Source organism: Neodiprion lecontei, chromosome 1, assembly GCF_021901455.1.
Source record: "Neodiprion lecontei isolate iyNeoLeco1 chromosome 1, iyNeoLeco1.1, whole genome shotgun sequence".
NCBI classification, from domain to species: Eukaryota; Metazoa; Arthropoda; class Insecta; order Hymenoptera; family Diprionidae; genus Neodiprion; species Neodiprion lecontei.
Genome location: NC_060260.1, coordinates 2,114,437 through 2,136,001, shown reverse-complemented (window position 1 = coordinate 2,136,001; position 21,565 = coordinate 2,114,437). Strand labels below are relative to the sequence as shown.

Below are 21,565 nucleotides of genomic sequence, written 5' to 3'. Positions count from 1 at the left end.
GTCGTTGACGCGTACGTAACGGGGCACGTCGAGAGAGAATCACTCTCTTTGTTCACCCGTGTTAGTAGCTACTCGCTGATCGTGCGCTTGATGTACTGGAAAATAAGGAAACGTGAAAATTTCTCCCGATAACGCTGAGGATCTCGGGTATTTGACTCGCCTCGATGCTTCGCGGATTATGTTATATTATAATTATTGCTACTAATTGTAAATACACGGCTACAGTAGAGAGAGAGAGAGATTGTTCTTGTCGGTACCTGAAAGTCAATCACTCACTGCGGTTAATCTTTCTTCTCTTAATTTTACGATTTATACTCGAGGGGCTTTTTTTCATCACCGGGCCTAATTTAGAATATCATCGCGTCGATATTAATTCGTCAGCATTTAACAGTGGAGACTCTCTCGGGTGATAGTTTTTTAACCAACGAGGATTGCCGATTGATCGATCGGTTCCTATTTTATTATTTATTTATTTATTTATTTTTTTTTTCGTTTCTATTCTTTGCGATTTTCCCGGTATCATCAAGACTTGCGAAACGGCGGAGGAGGAGGCACACCGAGAGTCAGTGAATCGAACGGCCAGGTAGTGAACGGAGTTCGTTGACTCACGAGCTGTCGAGGCGTGTGTAAGAACCGACTGGGTGTGTATACATATATACATATACACACACATTATTTATATACAATATGTATACACCTATACTCGTTACGCCATTCGTAGCCTCAATTGCGAAACTCTGACATTTTTTTTCCTTTTTTTTTCCCCCTCCCCTCTCACTCTATCTTCGAGATCCGTTCCGCGTACTCCACGTTCGTCGTTATTATTTCGCAACTTATTGCACTTCCAGTATGTCCAACAAGCTGTCGCCTTTTCGAAGTTTTCGGACCTCCTTTTTTTCCAAACGAGTCGCGATAGGGAGAAAAACAAAAAGAAAATTGAATTAAAAAATAATTGAAGAACAAATAGAGAGCGTAACTGCAATTATTGCACCTAGGCTCGTATTACGTTAAGCTGTTTATACATCATCGTGTTACCAAAACTCGTCTGTTGATGCAAATACTTCGACAGGTTCCGATTTCGGCTGACTCAAAGAGGCAACGGCACCTCATTTTCTCGCGTGTTTTTTATTATTATATTGTAATCGATTACCACGATGAAGATTCGATATTTGCGTACGATAAATGCCAGTTAATGGAAAATGTTTCGCACACGTATCGAAGATATATATAAGTATGTTTTGCGTGGCTGAAGATAGCAGACAGAATTAACAGCCAAACGTTCCAATGTTCGTTCGAATAAAATAGCAAAGTCCGAAAATCAAAATTTCGTCAGATACCTTGAGACCCAAATTTTTTTAAAACACTTATGAGAACGAAAGTGTACCGCATTTTTCTAATTCCAAAAAGTTCAACACCTTTTGCTGCTTACTCTGGGTACCAGCTTCAGCTTCGTAATATGTTTCCTTAAATGAATTTTAGAAACCGAGCGACAGAAACTACACATCTGTCACGTACAGCCGAGGAACGGAGCTGGGGCAAAAAAAAGAAGTTGAAGTTGTTGGGCAACCAACGAGAACTCTGACCTTTTTTTTTCTCGTATCATTGAGAGACTCGTCAACGACTCGAGAAGAGACGTCCCGTCCAACCTCATGATATCGGTATCTGTATCTCGTCGCGTACACGGCAAAGCAAAATATTGTTTATGCAAATTTTTTTTCTTCCCACGAATCTCCTGTTCTTACACTCCGAGCTTTCGGGAAAGATTTCTTCACTTTTCGTGCTGTTGCAGAACTTCTCTCTCTTCGTATATAATTCGAATATTTTACGAGGAAAGAGAAGCTAACGCTACTAAATTAAAACGATTTCGATTATGTACGCGGTATGATTCGTTTCGCATAATTATGCAGGCCTATATATACGCATATACACGTATCACAGGAGAAATGAAATTATCCTTACGATCCGGATATCTTCTTGCGGTTAATTTTCAGGTAGTACTCGGTATCAATTGCAGTTCCACGGCCGGTTTCTGTTATGCACATGTACGGATAACAAATTGGCGCAGTATCTCCGACGTACATAGATACAGGTATCAACCACTACGGTTGATCTGAGCTTTCAACGCGTCAACAGATTTACCTGCACGACGAGGACGTCGCTACGGCGGTCGGTGCATATTGCCCGAGGCTGGAGGCTGGAGGAAGTCTGATAGATCGATATATCGGGAGAATGGGGGCCGAATGGGATGGATATACGGTATATGCCTTCGTACCTTTGGACGACTAGCAGGCTACACAATATCGCGTCTAAGGTATACACAGGCCGGCTTGCCAAAGAATGCCCCGCGGAATATCGATCCATTGATCGATCCAAGCATCCACACGGGGTGGTTACGTATCGTATGCGGCACAGTGTATAAATACGTAGGTGTATCTACATCAACGGTATCTCGGTGTGTATGAGGTATTAAACACACGGTGCGCGATGCTGTTACGAAATGAAAATGCGAATTTTTACCCCCGGATTATTACAACGCGATGCTGATGGTTAGAAAACGATCACGCTGTAAGCCTCGCGCGATTCGTTTGTCACTGCGTAAAAGTGTTTGTGAAATGGCAAGTTAAGAACGATTTTTCTAAACGATATGAGCGTGGATTTACACGGAGTCGATTAGAACTATAGATTAGGTTATCTGTGCGTTGTTGTTACATGATTTGAGGATGATAAAATCACCGTTCGTCGGGGTTATAATGTAGTACGACTGTTGTGACGAGATTGTAACGGAAATGCGATCGGTTATAAAATGGACGGAATTAATCGTGGCCGATCAGTTTCCTAATTCGAATAACGGACTCGGTTTCGTAACGGATTTCGAAAAAAATATGGAAATTCAGAGGTAACATATTTTCAATGTGTTAAATCAGTGATCGTTAATTTATGTAAGCGATTTGATTAATATCGGTGAAAATTTAATATTATACGGGTACATGTATGTATATGAGATTCATATTATTGGAAAAGAAACGAAGCGAGATTAAAAATCAATCGGATACATGCATAATAGATGTCATGGGCGAAAAGGCGGGGAGGAAGTTAACCGCAAGTCATTGAATTCATTAGTCGAGAAGTTGACTCTAGTCTTACCGCGACCTCGGGTCTTGATCCTCTCCCTTCCCTCCTCCTCCTCCTCCTCCTCCTCCTTCCAGCTCCCGCTTCCATTCGGCTTAATTTCTACCGGACTAACAATCCCCCCCCATCTTCCAGATCGTTCGCAGTTCGCAAACGAAATTTAACCGCAATGGTATGTCGACCGTTGAAGGTGAGGAGAATTGAAGAGGTCGGAGGTCAGTTGAAGATCAATACTTTTTGGTCCATCCGATTAGGAGATGTAGTCGCTCGTTGAGTTTTTGTAGAATTTATTTTATACATTCGTGAGCTAACGATAGAAGGGATGTAAAAAAAATTATAATCAAGAGCTTGAACATCGATTTTTTATTTCCAATAACAGGGTGGCCACGTAACTGGAAAACTTGAAATACCTGGAAATATCAGGGAATTTAAAAGGGGTCGTGGAAAATTGGGAATTATCAGTTTCTTATCAAGGGAATTGGAAATGATTTTTGGTGAAAAATTGGTGAAAAATTTACTTTCTTGCGTCGAGAAAAACAATTGGCTTAAACCGACGTTTTTAATAAGCTGAACGATTTAGGTTTTAGTAACTTACTAAATCTTGGGAAGTGTGTGGGAAACCTAGATCTTAGGTCCTGGAAAATTTGGAAGTGTCGTGGAATTTTTGTCTCGAAAATTTGTGGCCAGCCTGAATAATTGCTTTGAAGTGGTCCAAATTTAGTAGATTCGTGTGGTTTCAGTTTGAAAAATAGAGTATTTAACGACACCAACGTGACAAAGAAACGCAGTGTCTTAATGAGTTTGTATAGGCTAGTCTTTCGAATAAAGTGCCTGATCGTCGAGTGAAATTGAACGAAATTACCAAATACATGTATCTAAGATCTTGTTCACAAGTCTGGTATTTATTTTTGTCACATTCATACGAAAATTGGCGTTATCCCTACGAACATGTAAATTAGATAAATATCCAATCCGTGATTGACTGTCTTTCAGTGAAAAAAAAAAAAAAAATTAACAAAAAGGAAGTTACGCAGAGTTATCGACGCTGCTGCGTTAAGACGAAAAGAAAGCAGAAGCGTCAAAAGTAAAAATAGTCAAGTCTCGCGGTGTTGCGAGGGTGGCGAAGGTTATTAGAATTCTTGAAAAGTTGATTCGACAATTCCGGTTCCGCTGAGAGGAGGTTAACCCGCCTCAATTGGCGGAAGGAAGGAAGGAAGGAAGGAAATTGAAATAGGAATCGCTCGGACAGACGGACCGTTGAACCGCTTTCTTCCCTTCGCCTTTCCCCTTCCCTTTTCCTTTCCCTCCGCTATGTGCTCGATAAAATGGGCAAGAGGAGAGAACTCGTGCTCTCGAAAGAACAATTGAATTCTTTTATATTTCACCGCGGGTTTGGAACGAAGAAGAAGAAGAAGAAGAAGAAGACGAAGAAGGGACGAGCCAGCCAGCAAAGGTAGCGAGCCGGCAGCGTCGATCCCTGTTCCCTGTATTTTCTGCACCCTGACTTCTTTTCGCCGTTTTCATATCTCCACTTCTTTACTTATGCATATATCTTCTTCCTCCTCCTCCTCCTCCTCCTCCTCCTCTACGGAAGAGAGAAATGATTTTTCACGCGACTCACTTTGCGACGTGGGATTTCTCACATTCCTGCGAATTCCGCAGCTATATTTTCGACCTCTCATCTCCTCGCGCATAAATACATATGTAGTTATTATTAATGTGCTGTGTACGACGAACGCGAACCATGCACGAGTCTAATGACAGTAGCGACTGGTGAAAAAATTCGCTTGAAACAAGCCAGTCTTAATATCTCGTCTTTGTTGTCTGTCTTTCTCCGTTTCGCCGGATTAACGTACATACGTGTCATAAACCGCGAATTAACAGCCTTGAGAAATCATCGTTCAATCACGCGAAACGATCATCTCCGTTTTCGAGGAATTCACAAAGGTCTGTCAATCCATCTACTCTCTCATCCACGTTTGTAAAGGTGCGTGCTTTTAATTCTTTTTTTTTTTTTTTTTTTCTTCTTCATTTTTTAATACTTTAGCCTCAAAAATGTTAAACGCTGTCGCCGTCCGACTCGGTGTATTTTTACACCGATGTAAATAATTGTCAGAGCTCGCGAGCAACGTCTCGTTGAGTCGTCTCAAGGCCGGCTGCCAGTCACGACGAAGATATATCTGCACATGCTTTAAATATTTAAAACCTGCTTCAAACTTTACTCGCACTATCCTCTTTCCGCGACGTGCAATTCTTTTCCAAATATATATTTTTTATTTTTCTTTATCCTCTACCGTAATCGCACTTGAAGCGTAGACGAGACTTCGTTATTGAAATTCAGTTTCCGATCTTCCAATGCGCTTCAAAGCTACACTTTCGAATCCGAATCGACGGTGTTGTTAATCGCCAACTTTTAATTTTGGGATTCGCGATTGATAACCGCGAATTCCAGGGTTACAGATACCGTATAAACGAAGACAACAATTTACACCGTGAGCGATGTTTTGGTACAATCGAGTCAGGAACGGAAATCTGGTACTAAAATGCGATAAAACGAACGCTTCGAAGTTGAAGCTGAAGCTGATATACTCACACGACGCGGCGGTGTAAAAAAATCTTTGCGACACTGAATTTTTACTGCAATCACCACGTTAGAAAATAACAAATTATTTACAGCTGTAATTCACCATTTAAACATTTTTCTTCGGATTAATGTGACTTTTTTTTTCATCACGTTTTGTTCAATTAGCTTGATCGCACTTTTTCAAACCTTCGCGTAGCCACGTTTTTATTTCGACTGTACGTCTCGTAATTCCTCGAGTCAGTTAGCGGACGGGATGAACAAACCGTTCGTTTCGCTACTACTGCAAGCCTTTACGACTGTGACTTGACGATACATTACCAACTCCCCACTCTTAAACTTGAATCAAATTGAGCTCCTCGCGCTTTGATCCTTAGATAATGAATTAAAGTTAATTGGCTCTGCCATTAAAGTGTCACCGTGCGGTGACCAAAGTCGTTACTAAACGACGCTAACATCGGCCAAAGGACTCGCGATCTCCTCCGATTTCTCTTTGGTCCCATTATGCTCACTTTATAATCCTGGAGGAATTTCTCTTTCGCGATACTCAAATTCTTTGACGTTATATCATATCTGCGCGTAGCGAAAAATTCATGTCAATAAATCGTTGTGAAATGTTTGAAAAAAAAAAAAATAAAATTTTTTTTAAATGAAGAAAAGAAGACTTTGGGTCAGTATAGTGTTTGTGGTGGTAAAATTCCAGCTCCAAGGATAATTTATTGTTTCACTTTAATACATTATACACACGATAAACGCGTGGCAAAACCTTTTCCATATTCGTTTCTATAAAAAATCAATCGGGAGTATTTTTTACACCGTCTCTTGTACACAATATATCCATCAAAGTGAATTCTACGTATCATAATGCATGTAAATTCTATCGACGATCGATCGCATTTAATCCAAATACTAATTAGGAAAACCGGTGCGTGGGAACGTGTGCCCGACTGGCATTACGATGGTTAATCTTCTATTTACACGGGGACTTTTTGTCGCGATAATATATTTATTTATATATATTATCGTTGATGGGTGCAGGAACGGTACGATGATTACGGGCTTAGGGTACATAATGTTTAATCGACCGGCCAGGCGTGTAGCGGAGTGCATTAATTGTTTCCTCGTCGCGTGAATTTCATCAGTTCGTTTGAGTCTACAAGCGTCCCACGAACGAACGGAATTTAATCATCACGCCGCCGTTGACGAGTTTGATGAAATCTGGGAACGTTTAATCGCCGCCTCTATCGCAATTACTCATGTAATTTCGATCAATCCGATCTAGGCTGCTGACCTGACGATCTGTAAATTTTTCAAATCCTTATCGCGAGGTAATCAAATTGTAGGAATTTTTGAACGAATGGCTGTAGCTCGGGAGACTTGCGATAGTTATGCGTTTTGTAAACGAGATCGGTGAAACGTACGTGCGCTTTGAATTCGACGAGATTTGCTCAGCCTCTCATATCGGCGGCACCGAAGGTTCAGGGTTGAATGCCGTGCTTGGAATCTGGGAGGAATTCACCGCGGGATTAAGTACATATATAAGAAAAATATTCGACCTCTGTTATTTTTATATATATATGTATACGCACTGTGTGTAGAAAATTCGTTTACGCGAAAGGAACGAAAAAGCGTTTTGCTTAATTTTAATTTGTTTCTTGATTTTATTTTTATACCGTTTAAGAGGCGCGATTCTAACCCAGCGGGATGAATAAAAGTGCGACGAGCGTTGACGAAGCCGCGTGTCCGTGTATCGGTGCAGACGCGCCTAATGGATTTACTCAACCATTCCGCGGACCCTATTCAACCCTGGTTTTCAAAAGCCAAGGTATACGGACACCTTGATGGCCCGCGGACTTTAGAGAGGACGTTGAAAATTTTCTCGGTAAATTCTTTCAAACCGCAACGCGTGGCACAAGCAGAAGCAAGATGAAAAGTATAAGGAAACCCGGACGGTGGCTTCAAGCTGAGAAACTTGTTAAAAAGTCACTTCTTCATTCGCTCTCGGGTATTTTCAACGCGCATTCAAGATCAGAGGGTGTGAAACGCGCGGCTCGAGGGAAGGAAGACTGCAGAGCTCGTGGCCATTTTCAACATCATCATCATCATCATCATCATCATCATCATCATCATCATCATCATCATCGTCATCGTCTCGACATTTAAATCGTCTTACCCTAAAATCTTTTTGGCACTTCGCGTATGCCGTTACACGCGTTCAAATCGTCAGATTCGAGTGTTAAAAAGCGAGTCTGAAAGAGAGTTTATTGACTTTTGATTCCCTTGAGTATATCTCCATCTTCAGAATAATCGCATAAAGTTAGTGTACCAATTCGTAGCATTTGGCTTTAGTCATCGAGAAATTCACAGTTTTTGCCGTAAGTTTATAATTTCGGAAAATAAAATAGTGAATAATTTGTGTCTAAACGCGTCGTCAATAACCGGTACACTCAATTTACGTGCGCAGGGTAGTGTCAAAGGGGTCAAAGGGAAACCTTTAGGCTTTTCAGCGACTCGCATGTACGTCCGTAGAGGAAGGCGAACGGAGGCTAAAGGAGAAATGAAATTTTCTCGTTCTCGCCGAAGAATCTCCAATTTACATTCTCAAAGTCCTTTCCCGGTGTCGCCGGCGAGCGTTCCGCGCTATTTCACTCCTTTCGGAGGATGAGGTTATCCTCCTCCGCGTAGCGACGCAAATAACGGTTCAAAGGCTTCGCCAAGCGTGGACCTAAAAACTGTCGAGTTTCACCAGTTTGCGCGTTTCCGTATTCACGCGACGCAGCCGCGCAGCGGGAGAATTTACCGTATAACAGGACGTAATATCAACTCTTTGACAACGTGGGGTGAAGGAGAGATTAGATGAAAGTTGGAAGAAGCCTCATCGCCGGTGCTAAATCGCAGGTATCCCGGCGATATAACGAGCGTCGATCCTTTAATCCTGGATTAAAACGATCACTTGCCACGGTCCGGCGTGCAGACCGAACGAACGTTCTAGCTCCGAAAGGGACGTGTAATTATATTAATAAGTTTTCGACCAATTGTCGGAAAGACAAGGCAATTATTCGTCAGGTGTACCATTGAAGACGACGGAGATGACCGGAGATGCGAGGTCAGGGATAAAGATTAGGCGATTTTTAACACTGATTACTTTCGGAACGGGAAACTTGTTCGCTTCCAATTAGTAAACCAAGTTGCGGGTGAACGCGGGGCGAAAATTACACGATGCCCGCTCCTCAAACGACGACGACTACTCGGATAGGAGAAGCAGCCCTCCTCCTCGCGTGTAAATAAATACTTTGTCTATTTTCACCGGCGCGCAGTTTATAAGGAGACGGTGCGTCGTGGTGGTAGTTTAAGATTTGACGTAGACGCGGGAAACACGCGAGGTTCTTAACTCGTTAATATACGTAGCATAGCTTGCGTCTCGCGCTTCGTACACCAGACCTTCCTCGGTCCGTGAACGATGATAACTTCCCGATATGGTATAATATTGTATGTTCCCTTGTCAACGCGGGCTCTATCTCTTCTCGGCTCTCCGCCACTTGCTTCCCCCGTTATACCCTCGATGGCATTCCTCAAATCTGTTGTGCCGACGTTCGTTTTATCTGTCATCTCTCTCTTTCCTTCATCGATACGATATAATCGCAAGGAAATGGCTGGCTGTAAATGCAAATTACCTTTACGATTCTATGCTCGTTTCCGTATTCATCGATATTCGTCCGTTACCGCGAAACAATAACGTACGAACGATTACGGTGACGTTGAGAAAGAATCCTGCTCTCATTTTGCTTCTTCTTCTTCTGTCAGCGCGGATGAATTTTTATTTATTGCAGTGGCTGGATTGACGGTGGAGCGAGATGGAGAGAAATATTCGTTGGCACGTTAGTATTTCCTGGACCGCGTAGCTGTACCGGTTACAAATCGGGTTCACCCCGCGTGACCTCGGCTTCGGGTGGCGGATACCTTGGTGGCATTGGTGGGAAAAGGACGGTAGTTGAAAGTTCACGGAGGGTTGGATGAAGACGGGTTGTGCAACAACAGCACCGTTCGTTGCTCGGCTGTGTGGATAATTAGGAATATAAATCAGAGACCTTCGCGCCATTTGAGGATCCCGCGAAAGATCGTTGCAGAAAAATTGGTATAATTGCGTATTGTTTTCTCTCGTCTCATCCGCCGCCATCGGCAACAGCAACAGAAGCAGAAGCACAACCACAGTCTGCAACTCTCGAGGATACGTGTTGTCCGACAACGAGCTGTGCCGCCTTCGTGCCGGTAATTAATTAACTACGTGGAGAGAGATAAAGAGAGAGAGAGAGAGCGTGTGTGCGAGTGTGTTTAAATGAAAAAAAGTGACGATGATGATGATAAAAACCGTGCGGAGAAAAGATCGTTGGTACATTTTATACACGAACGCGTGCCTCGTCGTGATTCCGTGTTTACTTTTCTCAACCTTTCATTCATTGATACCGCTCATCGCACATGGAAATGGTCACGAGGCTGAGCTTTTCGGGAATGAATTACCATGCGTGCAGAGTGGAAGAAGAGGTGTGCCGATTCGAAAGTGAAACGTTGCGTATTCGTACAACGATTGTTCCGAGTGATGCATCGTGGAGTAGGAGCGATTAATATTCATTCGCAACGCCTCTTCGGCTTCGAGATGCCGTACGGATGTACGTACACCAAGGTACGTAGGGTTCAAGGAGGTAATGCAATCTCCCCGAGCCAACATTGCATTAAATTTCCTCCTCCTTTTCGAGGAGATTAGCGTGCAGGAAATAGTGGAGCGAAGTGGTTGTGGAAGAGCTCGTAGCATCGTTGTTTGTTTCTCGTTGGCCCTGGCAAACGTCGGCGGGCAACTGCCTGGCTGACTTAACCTACTTGTTCGAGCACCAACTGTGCGCGTGTTTCGTATACCGTGCCACGTAGTCGGAGCAGTACGGTACAGCTCGGTTGAACAGTTTAGCGTTACACTAATCAATTCACCGATCGTAAGGACGCGGACGCGACAACGACGCACCGCCGTTGCTCTCGCAGATTTAAGGTCGACCGGGTATCGGACGGTCGTCACTCTTCGATTCGCCGCGACGAGCGACGACGATGGTGTGATTTTTGTAGGTACCCGATTCCGAAAAGTCGATTTTACGCGAGGCTGAGCGTTACCTCTCTATCCTTGTCTTTTAACGAGTTCTCCTCAATTCCCTCCTCTGGGTATAAATTATTTATACAGCAGCGGCGTGCGGTGCGATGTATTGCATTAAATATGAAAACCAATATAAACTTTTCTCCATGTGCCGAGGCACCGAGCGCCGATGGTTGTCGTCCCTGGCAGCCGAGCGTGTCAAGCGTCACTGCGCCCAGGACCACGTATCGACATTTAATCAGGCACGCGGCCAGCCTGCAAACGTCGACCCCGTTCTTCGTCCATCAGCTGGCGTAAATAGTAGACCACCTCTTGGCCATATCAATGCCGCTGAGAAGCGGGAAGTCGCGTTGTTACCGTGAATACGGAAATCGTTTCACCGCCACCAGGTGGGAGCTTTCGAAAATTGACTTCTCGATTCCGGTACTCTCTAGAAAATTTCCACCCGTTATCGCCGAAAGGTTACTAACGCTCCTTCTTTCACCGGTCTGTTACAGGATGCAGAAGGAACGCCGAAGTACCTCGGTGCCGGAGGTAGCGCGCACGCGCCCGGTCAGCAGGGCTGGCTAGTAGCCCCGTTGAAGCCCATTCCCGAGACCCTGCAGGCACACATCAGGTAAGTCGGATAACACCGTCGTACGCGAGTACGCGATCCCGACTCGCCGTCGGCATTCGTGATCGTAGGTTACACTGAAATGGGTTTCCGAGTTGCGAAGAGGCGCTACGAACAAAGCCTTTCGTCCAACTAATCGGAGTAGGTATACGCGGTTTAACCGCGATAAGTATCCCGCGGTCTTTGACTATTGATCATCGTCCGTGCGAGGAGAGATCGGATTATGAGTCAGCCTTCTGGGTATGATAGGGCTGTGGTACAAGATTGTGAATGTGAACGGAAACCGTAAGAGCCATTGGACTAAATCCAGCCAGTGATCGTTGCCACCTAGATCCCTGACTGATATCGCCGGTCGAATCGCTCGCCTTGGCGTTTTCATTTCCTGCGAGGGATCCCGGTTTCCACAGTACACGCCTCGAGCGGTATCCTCTGGTGAAGGTCCCGTAATCCTCTCGTTTTACTCGGCGGCTATCCGACGCGGAAACAGTCTGCTATGGAACCAAAATTGAAAAATCTACTTCAGAGAGATAGAGAGAGAGAGAGAGGGAGAGTTTAATCTTCGAATACCCTTGTCTTTTTCCTTGGGCGCAAGTTTTTCCGACATATTTTCAGCGCGCCAAATCATTAGCAATTCTGTTTCAGATCCGGATCATTCGCGCTAGATTGCATTCATCGGTATTTCATTTTTTCCACTTCTTTAATCGTTACTGCGGTTTTTCAGCGCGCCTTGGAATCAGAACTTTCTTCTATCGGCCACCGTTTATTCGTAATACAGCTGATCCGGGAAAGAGCATACTATCGAAAGGGGATAATTTTCGCTTACAATCAGGTCCCGCGGGTGTTAAATTCAGGTCCTTACCACATTTATTGTGCTATAGGACGATCGTTTGCAACGAGTCGAGAGTTATTATCCGAGGTGTGATAACGTCGTCGTCCCTGTCATCGGGAAGAGTTTTGTCCAGCTGGTCTATAAAAAAAACTCGTTAAAACGTTGGATGCGGGTTTATAACTCTGGAACCCTCCTCTTTCTTCACGATAGGTGACAGGGGTGAACTATTTGTTATTATTCTCCTCGGCAGTAATACATTACACAGTCTTGCACGTTATGTCGTGGCGAAAATAGCAACGTTTCGGCATGTTTGGTTATTCATTTTCTTTGCGCCAAACGACGATTATATTATTATAATACAAGGCGAAGGTTCGTCTCGAGGCTCTGGTATCGATTCTCGTTTGTATACTTTGTACCCTCCCTCGCGTCAGCAAAAAACACCCGCCGTTTCATCCCTTTCTTGTCGCACGGAGGTCACCCTGGGTAGACCCTGTCGTCATCTTGTCGTGTTATGCCGGTCGGGAACTTTCACTTTAAAATATAGTGAATTATTACGGTGATTATGATTTAAATTACAAATTCTAATCACAAGATATATCGCGTTGTGTCTCTCGCGTTATAGCCAGCCGATTATTCCGTGCCCTTAATCTTTTCACGCATTATTATTGTTGTTGTTGTTATTAGGTAAGCCATCTTTCAGTGTCTCGACCGGCTTTAACACCCAGCGTGTTATATCCCGTGTAGCAACGTTGAAATATTGTTATACACAGAGGAAAGGGATGAAAAATTTCTGTCTTGGCGTGAAAAGTCGGTTGAGCGCGTTCTTGCGAACACGAGGAAGGGGGTACGCGGAGGGGTGAATAAAGGTGGAGCCGTTATAAACGCTGGATATCATGTAATTAGAGAGTCTAGGTCGACGCCGACCTCGAGACGCGTCTGAATTTTTTACAACCCAAGTTGGGCCGCCATGAAACGAATTGGATTATTGTTGCCCAGGTATCCAGATGCTTCTACTTCTTCTCCGCGTTTGCCGTATCTCATCTCTCCCTCTTTTTTTTTTTTTTTTTTTTTTTATCTCTTTCGACGTTTCAACTCTCCTTTTGTTTTCTCCTTCGTATCCGCGAGCTTTTCAAATGTTCATCAGAAACTCCAAAGTATACCGCTTTCAGATCTTTGGCTTTTCCCCTTACCGCGAACTCAATCCTCGACTGTATCGCCCCGCCTTTGGCTTTCTCTTTTTTGCCCATTATCTCATTCTCGCTTTTCTCTGCTCTCTCCGTTATCGCTAACATCGCTCGTCCTTGGGTTATGATTATTTTAGTTTGTCCAAGAGCGATTGGACCCGAAACAATTGCTGTACAGAATTATTCACGCAGCCCGAAAATCGCGGCAAATAACTTGACCGTTTCATTGCGAAAAATTGTGTTCATCTTCACGATCTCGATTAAACTTCCGAGCTTTAAGAGTAAACTCGTGTCGAAAAATTGACAAGAAAATGCAAATTAATTTTTACACACGCAACACGCGTCGGGGGATCGATGTGCTCTGTGCCAGGGGTAATAAATTGCAGTGTAAGCTACACCCTTACTTTATACCTATCTGCAGCACCCGTACAGACTTATCGTTAGGCGTGTACGTGCGAGGAGGAGCGCATATAGGGTAAGTTTGTAACTCAAGTTGGTTAGAGATCGGGTGGCGGGGTGGTTATAGGGCACGGTATTAGTTACCTGTCAGCCGCCCCCCCCCCCCCCCCCCCCACTCCGCCCCTCGCACGCTTTTGGTTGGCTCGAAACCATCCCCCCTATCCGCATCGAGCGAAGAGGTGGAGGAGGAAGAGGTGGTGGTCGAGGTTGGTTCCCTGTGGATTCAGGCAGCGAGCTTGCACCGCTACGGTACAAGTAATTAACTTCAAGTGGCTAATTAATATCAATGCCTGTGCCTGTGTCGCCGATCCCTTTGCCGGGAAGCCGTTTAGCATATTTTTTTTTTTTTTTTCTTTGTCATCATCTTCTCCTCGTTCTGGGATACATTTTACGTTGTTTTTTACCACACGGTCTTCTATTTCGAACGTTTATTCATTTTTACTCAGCGACGAGAGGCTAGCGGGTGGGTGAAGTTGAAGGAAGCCTTGAAATAAACTTTTCGCGAGGGACACGTCGTCGTCAGCTGTTCAGCTGTGATGAATGGTAGAAAATGAAAGGAAAAAAGAAGTAACCTTTCTTACACGGACAATTGCACCCTCGTATTACTAGCGCCCTAGTTTTTCTAACGTGTGTTATACTATACACCTCGTGTAAATTCGTTGCAGGATTTCCACGAAAAAATTTTAATAAAATTAAAATTGGATGCTTTTATCGTACATGCCCTATATTCCTTTTTTATACGTCAGTCTGCCACGTGTCGATGGATTTTCGTCGTACTATATATTCTTCTTCTTTTCCTTCATTTTGTATTCTTCTTCTTTGTTTCACTGTTGGATTTAATACTGTTATTGTATAATGATTCGCTTCTGAAATCGTCCCGAGTCAATTGAAATCGACAGAAAAGATTAGCCAGAGACACAATTAGCGTCGTTGTTTGGTGCGAATTAATTATTTGTGAAAATACTTGGGGGAGGGGGGATTCAACGAAGTTCGTCGACTTGAAATATGCCCCTATATATACATATACGACGAGGGACGAACTAATAAATCGAGGAGCGTATTTGCCATCGTTCAAAGTAATTACGGTAGGTTGGTATCACTTTGCCTTCCCGCTGTTTGAATTAAGCGGCAACGTTGCTTGGTTGATATTATTACACCGCCCTAGAGCTACGGTGTGTATATATATATATATACTCCCACAGACACATGCATGCATACGCATGTACGTATAACAGGTTCTGTTTCTGTAATCAGTTCTAATTTCCAAGCGATTAATTTTACAACCCTTAATCCAATAAACCAATCGGATGCCATCCGGACGCTGTCCCAAATCACTGGGACCGACTTTTCGTTTCGGTATATTCGCCGTATCATCGTAGATAGTTGAAATCTCGACGGCGTCGGACAGTCCTGCGTGAACGAAAAAAAGGACCTCGCGTTCGAGTGATAATCCTTTCGAGTATAAATCAACGCCTTTACAGTTGGACTCGCGGTGCAAGTCTGACGTGGTATCAAGATTCAAGGCCTTCCAGTTCCCTACGATGGTAATTTGCAACTGCAGTGTATCATACGGTATCCCAATACGCGTGTGACACGCGCTATGCATTCGCTCGCTTACTCGCGCCTACCTCTCGGTATGCGTCGCTGCAAGTGCGATAGTGCAGTAAACGCCTTGCGTAATACCGCAGAAGTCATCCGATAATATCACAACCTCTATTATATATATTATAACGACAGTTGGCTAAAACTTCCGCGTTATCCATAAACGTTTCTGCATAACTCGCATAGGTGTACGTATGATAATATCGGTAGACATCTTTCTTGTCTTTTTTTTACACAACGAACGAGTCTGACGCACGCACGTGACTTTGACGAGTCTTTAAACGTCGATCATCCAGTGAAACTGAGACGGGAAAAAGGGACGATTTTTAGGGATAGATTCACGCGTACGAATGGATGCGTGTGTGTGTTGGGGGCAGGGGGGGGGGGGGGGCGTTTTCGTTTATACAGTTACGGTTATCGGCGATGGTCCGTCGGACTTGTTCGCTGAGCCTGGAAAAGTCGATGAAACCCTCGAGAGACTCGTCCCGTATAGTATCGTCGTCTGGAGTGGTGAATAAATTTAGGCACTCGAGTTTTGTCGGGCGGCCCGTTTTGATCGTTTGATCGTTTGATCGGTTTATAAGGAGAACTATTGTTTCGCCAATATGGGATGCCGATGGTCGAATCGAACGCCACGACGAAACGGCGACTCGTCTCGCAGGTTCGTGCTTTGCACCGCAGACACGTCGAATTTTCCCCGCGAAATATATCGGCTACAAAATGACCAAGCGTTTCCCTATTTTCCGACAATTTCCGTTTTCCTGCTCTCTCTTTCTCTCTCGCTCTCTCTTCTTTACTCGGGACATAAATATCCTTCTGTCAATGTGCGCGTGTTGGTATACCGACCATCCACTGCGTATTGATTCGACGCTATTTCCAATCGCTGCGTTTCTCGTTCCACCGCATCCAACGCCGATCAACCCAAACTTTGGGGTGAAATATCGAAGCTGCTCGGCGGCACAACGTCTCGTATAAATACATTTTGTTTTATTAACTTCGAGGCCGAGTCTTCTCTTTGCTTCGACTACTTCGGGAGGATGATGAACCGATAAGGAGGAATTTATCCACTCGAAGTGCGAATCTTAACCCGTTCCTCAGAAACGGTTACCGTTATCTTCATCCTCTTCACACTGTGACGAAATTTCAGCGGGCGATAGTAAAAATCTCATCCTAATCCCGATGTTAGCCGTTCTTTCCGCCATGCCGCCAGTTCTTCTGTAATTTTGCTAATGGTTCAATAATCTCGATAGATTCGACATACGCTGGCCAGCAATAAAATTCCTAGATATAAATCGTCTCGTCTCGTCTCGTTTTATCACCTTAATCCCCCCTTACCAATAAATATATCTTTCTTCCATTTCACTAATGTATATATTTGCTTTGTATTTTCATGCAGACATGGAAATGTGGCAAAGGAACAGAGCTTTGAAAAGAAATCCTTAAACATGGCGTCTACGCATTTTTCAATTTCATTTCACCTTTTTTTCTTTTCTTTTTTTTTTTTTATTCTCATCACCCTTAAAGGGTGATTCTCAACCCCTTTGTCTGCCTGACGAGTCGACTATATTGCGCTGCGGCGGCCCTGTGTAAAGGAGGTCTCAATTATTCACCTTACCTCAACAAACGAGATTGGAAATTCCATGTTACACCCTCAAAGGTAAATCCGTTACATTTATAGGGATTGACAAATAGCTGCGAAACGACGCGACGCGAGCGGACGGTTTATACAGTGAAAGTTGGAAATTATTTGACGTACGATCTTGTTCGCGATAACGAGGATGACGATGCAGCGGGAAATTGAACCACTCCGTACTTTCCATTGACTCACGGTAACTGGGTCAAGACAGCCGATCTTATCGTCGGCGATGGAATGTTTCGAGTCTGAAAAATTTCACCCTCACCTATTGAACTTTACCGTTGTTGCCGATCTGCCGAATTGCGAAAGGTCATGATCATATCAGATATGTCGGCGAACAGTGAAACACGTTATAAATCGTGTACGGTAAAACCACAAGAAAAAAAAGAAAAAAAGATAAGATAAAATCGGTCATGTGATTTACGCGAAAAGTTTGTCGACGGGATTGTTATAGCTGGATAGGGGTGGGGGATGAACGCTTGAACAAAACTCGCCGGTCCGCCTGCCTGCTGCCTGGCTGGCTGTTATAATTATACCAGCGGGTGAATTTTATGCACCTCACTCATTTACACGCTCCGAGATGTCGAGTATTAATTATTTGAGCCAGCTATTCGAAGCACTCCTGCCCCCGCGATAGTCGGGTTGGCGGGCACCAGGCGGGCACCAGACACGAAGCAAGCCCCGCCGCCCCCAACGCGAACGCATATAATCGATACGCACCCCGCTCGAACCGGGTCGGAGGGGGTGGGAGGGGGTGGAAGAGCGGTTAGCGGTGTAGGTGCACGCGCACGCGGCGAAGGAAGAGCACCGACCAGGTTCATTTGCACGCCCGTGACACGGCACACTCTCGATCCAGGATCGATGCACGCGTGTGAAGGAGGAGACTTCGAGGTGCCAAAGCCAGGCTTTGCTCGGACGATGGTTGCAGGCTGGATCGCGTAGGATGTTCGAGAAAATCAGAATCGAATTCCCAACCCCCGAGTCAAGCTTGAGAAGCTTGTCGCGATGCTATTGTGTCGCGACTGCAACCAGCGTCAAAGTCTACGCAGAGACCGGCGGGTGGTTCTCGTCTGTCGGCTGATCTTCGTCAAAGGCACGCGAAGAGAGGGATGAAGAACAGATTTAGAACCCCGTTATACAGCGTGTATACGTGCCAAAGACCCCCCGACAGTCCGATTGCCGGGTTCAACTTCCTCTTCCGCTGACGCGGTTTTTGCGGAAAACGTATCAACTCGGTTGGCCGTCGTCGTAAGATTCTCCGCTCCCGCGGCGTTATGAGATGATCTTTTATCGGGGCTCGCGGGGTCTTGTTTTCGCTCCTATTTTTTGCCCGCATCATCTGGTGAGCCGAGCCACCGATTCGTCACCGTTAACCAGTCCGTTTCAGGGTTGTCATTTCGTTGCTATATATATATACATGTATGAACGCCGAATTTTCATCATCCTACCATTTGTTTACAAACTGCGGAGGCCTCGAACGAATCACGGACGAAAATTGAACCGCACGTTGTCGCTGATTGTTGTTTATACGTTCGATGCAAAACGGATTGTGGCAGTAACCTGTGGAGGATTGACGTTTGCATGCTTTGCTTGGTCAGGGGAACGTCAAATAGTCACTTTCCAAGAACCGATTCCCCGCGGGTTGCAGAAGGAACGGAGCTTTTATAAATGAATCACGTTCCTCCGCGTGGTGTAGGTATCGACTCGCGGATGAAATTCTTGCGTATTCTCGGATCGCGGACGAAAACACGCGTGTCGATGTGTAACTGTCCAGCACGCGCAACACGCGTGGACCGAGCCACGCATATTCTTATTCGCTTATTCTCCACTTCGTTCCAACAAAAAATGCTTTTACGCGAAACGATCGCTGAGGGATTTCTTTGACGTTTGTTGTACCCGTGTATGTTTTTTCTTTCTTTCATTCTTTCTTTTTTTTCCGAAATTGAGGTTGGCTTTTCGCGCCTCGAAGAAACCTCTCGGCGCGTCTGGAGTTTCGATTGACCTTGCCTCGTCTGTCTTTTCTCATATTCGAGATAGATTTTCTTTCATTTTTCTACAATGTATACACTACTAGATTCTGAGCCAAGCAAGTCACGCGACCTGCAATTCAAGCTTTTATTATCGAATATCACTGAATCCCGTAAATTCTGTGTGAAAATTGAACCGGTGAAAAAAATTTACTCTCTCGATATCAGGCGTAAGATATAGAATAATGTAGAATAGTGTCCGAGTCTCCGGGGAGTTTATTCCCCCTTTCTCTAATGTAGTTTGCCGCGTATTTTCATCCACTCGAAAGTCTGATATTAAATGGCAGGCTGAGCCGCTTTGCCTTTATGAGGTACAGCATCAATATCCTTGATTTTGAGTTACCAGCTACCGCGTTTTATGATAAGTCGTCTTGCGTTTAGGGAGTGGGACGAGGAAGGGGGTGGAGGGGGGTGGAGGAGTTTGCTTACTTTTGAAAAGCTCTGCGTAACACAAGCCATATTCATTTTTCCATTACACTACTTCTTCTTCTTCTTCTTCTTCTTCTTCTTCTTCTTCTTCTTCTTCGTCTTCTTCTTCTTCTTCCGAACGTGCTAAAAGTTTGCTTGGACCCGCCGGAGCCGGCGAAAGTAGGTACACCTCACCTCGCTCTACCACTGTACCGTAATATATCGAGCGATTTATATAACTCACGTCCGCAAGCTTTGTTATCCTCCAGTTTACCCCTCGCCCTTTCCCCTTTGGTCTTCCGCTGCTCCCCACGACCCTCCACAGGGTGGCTAACTTTTTGTGGTTTATATCATAAACGTGTACTTTATAATGTATGTTATGTACCCAAACCATACACAGGTTTTCACAGCGTAAGCTCTTTACCTACTTTTTTAAAAATTGCTGCCTGTACGAGAACAGTTGTGCGGAATTGTAGTTCTATCGTTATTTTCTTCTCTCCAGTGCCGCTGCACCAGTTGTGTTAATAAAACCGTAATTTTCGTATTTACACTAGGAGTTGGTTCGAACCGGACGAACGTTGCAGTTTTACGAGTGGAAAGAGAGAAAGATAGATAGAGAGAGCAAGAGGAAACGGGAAAGTGTAATAAACTTTGGTGGTAAAAGTTCCGTAGTTGTAATATTATCGCGTGTAGATTCATTATTTCATTTTGCATCAGTTGAAACTGTAAACCTAATGCACAAACTAACTTGTAGTTGCGGTGTTCGATATATACAGTGAATTTGCAGTCTACGTAACGAAGATTTCACTATCGTGAAATGGTTTTCAAAAGAGGAGGAAAAAACATTTCAAATCCCGTCTATCCTGCCCCGCGGCATCGCAATAGCGCAGTATAACGCTATCGTCAAGCAAATTTATTACACGCGCGAACGGTTTTGGCAAAGAACTCTTGCAGCAGCATTGGAATAACTCGCGGGAATCCGTCGGCCGGTGAAATTGCGTGAAAGGAGGGAAGGGGACGCGGTTTCAAAGATCAACTGTCTACCACGAATGATAGACGACGGCATTCGCTCATCCTTTAATCCTTAATCTTTCGTAACGGACTTGAAAGGGTATTTCTGGAAGCCGGTCGGCGTAAAGACGTAAAAGCTGGTAAACAAAACGTCTGGCTCTCCTGTATCACGTATACTCGGATCAGATTCATCGTTTTATACTTGGCTGTGAAAATATTCATTTAACGGCAAGAACTTGCGAGTTTGAGGAATTTTCTCCACGCGTATAATTCAGGCGATTTTCCTTCATTACCTGCCGCGCAGAAAGCTTTTCTCCCAGTTCTATAGCCTCCTCGCCGTGGTTCGTAAGCGCAACTTTGTTCTCGGTTAGTTCGTCGTTAATTAAAATAACCATCATAAGCTGGCCAAAGCGAGAATCCTGTGACCCAGTGATTCCGGGGTGTCTGCCAACCAGGCGAGAGAGGCTCGATTAAAATTCAACGCTGTCACCTTCTCCGAAGCCGCCAATCCGTCCCCTGATTCCTCGACATCCTCGACGTGGTCCGGAGCCAAGAAACAAAAGGAAGGGAAAAGCGAACTGCCGAGTGCAATCATTTCAATGATCGCAAGATCAGGCGAATAAAACGTTGAGAGGCTTGTTTTATTGAATTCAGCTTTGAGTTTTCTTTCTCCATCTCAATTTAATTTACAGCCTCCGGCGGTATGCCGGTATGTCGGATAACAGTTGTTAATTAACGACCTGCGAGCGTATAATGATGATGATGATGATGATGATGATGATGACGATGATGACGATGATGACGACAACGATGATGATGATGATGATAATAATAATAATAATAATAATAATAATAATAATTATAATGATGATGATAATAATTTTTCGGGGTGGTTTTTAGAGCGCTTTCGGGGTTTATGGGTTAACAGGGGGGAAAAAATGGCAAGGCC

The 21,565-nt window shown here is 44.4% G+C and overlaps 1 protein-coding gene across 1 annotated transcript in view; it reads left to right on the top strand.

Annotated features, from left to right (window-relative positions):
• LOC107221992 overlaps nt 1-21,565 on the top strand; it is a 150,427-nt gene that overhangs the window by 96,051 nt on the left and 32,811 nt on the right. The window contains 1 exon segment of the mRNA XM_046730130.1: nt 11,345-11,463. The gene's annotated coding sequence lies outside the window, so the exon portion shown is untranslated.